Raw genomic sequence first — 1,680 nt, 5'->3', positions numbered from 1 at the left:
TTCATGCCTAGAAAGAGTACAACAGATGCATTATTTGCCTTGAGGATACTAATTGAAAAGTACAGAGAACGTCAGAAGGAGTGTGTTTGTGGATCTAGAGAAAGCATATGACAGAGTCCCAAGAGAGAAACTGTGGTACTGCATGTGGAAGTCTGGTGTGGTGGAGAAGTATGTTAGAATAGTACAGGACATGTATGAGGGCAGCAGAACAGTGGTGAGGTGTGCCGTAGGCGTAACAGAAGAATTTGAAGGCCAAGTCTCATCCCTATAAACATTCTAAAATAGATATTGTAATGAAAAATACATATAACATTATTCACTTCAATGTCTATACGAAAAAATAAATGTGAGCGGGGAGTGTGTCATCCATGCGCAAAGTTACAGAAGTGTCATTCTACGATATCCAAGTGGTCGCCATATTGGCTGCATCCTCTGTATGTGACGTCACCTGGACATTCGCCAATGAAAACACGCAGTGCACCCTAACTATGGGAGAGGAACACGCCCCTTCTGACACAGAAGCTCTTTTCAAAAAGGAGAACACCACACGACCGAATGAAGTTACCGGGGCAATGTTACACAATTGTTTCGAGCCATATTCAGATGATATGCGATCACGGCAAAACCGCCTCCCGTCCGATCCACTTCCGAGGCGGACATGAGCCATCGCGGCTCATTGGAGCCGGCCGGTGTGGCTCATTTTCAGATCCGAGGTGGCTAATCACGGAGCCGAGCTGTGCCTTAGGGGGTTGTTCACAGCCGCTGCAGTACGCAATGAACAATGCCGTCGAGCCGGGCGCTTTACTGCATTGTTGTTGCACGCGGCTGAGTGAGGCAGAGCCGAGCCGTGCTGCTTTAGGGGGTTGTTCATAGACGCCGCAGTACACGATGAACAACACCGTTGAGCCGGGGCTCTCTACTGCGTTGTGGCAGCGTACTTCAGAGCCGCCGCTGTCCGGGAGCCCATTCTCTTCGCTGTCGAAGCGACGCAGAAGCCCAACACCATCCGTCGCACACATCGACACATTTCGTACACGGACCTTTTGTTACGTTATGAGAGACGGATTACGTGGTCCGCCCCAAACTATTATTTTTTTTAGTAGCTATATACACACCTACCTGTCATTTGGAACCCACGAAGCACTCGTCCTCTGCACCAGTGCAATCCATTTTTCACGACGAACCGGGTCTCTTGCAAACCTATGGAGGGTAAATCCATTCTCCCGAGTGTTCAAGCAATGTCCAGCAATCCAACGAGCCGGCATTTTGGCAAACATGAAGGAACAACAAGCTACCTTCCCGGAGGTAAAACTAATGGAAACAAACGAGTCCACTTGAGGGAGGGTCTGTCCATAACGTCACTTCCTGCTTCTTTTCGAAAACAAATCCCTCGAGAGGATTTTCATGGCGGGAGTTACAAAAGGCTGCATACCTCAAAAACATGTTTTGTGGTGAAAAACCGCACGGGTCCATGTCAGCTGCCGTTTTTTCATGAATAACATACTAAAAATCATGCATTTCATGTCAGTGGCACTTTCAGGTGAAGGTGGGATTGTCATGCTCCGGGCCAGGCAATCAGCACTCACACACCTGCACCTCATGAACCCTAATGAGTCTCAGTATATATAGGAGTCGGGGGACGACTAGCCCTCTGCTAGATCGTTGCCTTGGATGCCTTGT

Source organism: Syngnathoides biaculeatus, chromosome 17 (genome assembly GCF_019802595.1).
Source record: "Syngnathoides biaculeatus isolate LvHL_M chromosome 17, ASM1980259v1, whole genome shotgun sequence".
Taxonomy (NCBI): Eukaryota; Metazoa; Chordata; class Actinopteri; order Syngnathiformes; family Syngnathidae; genus Syngnathoides; species Syngnathoides biaculeatus.
This window is presented reverse-complemented; position numbering follows the sequence as displayed.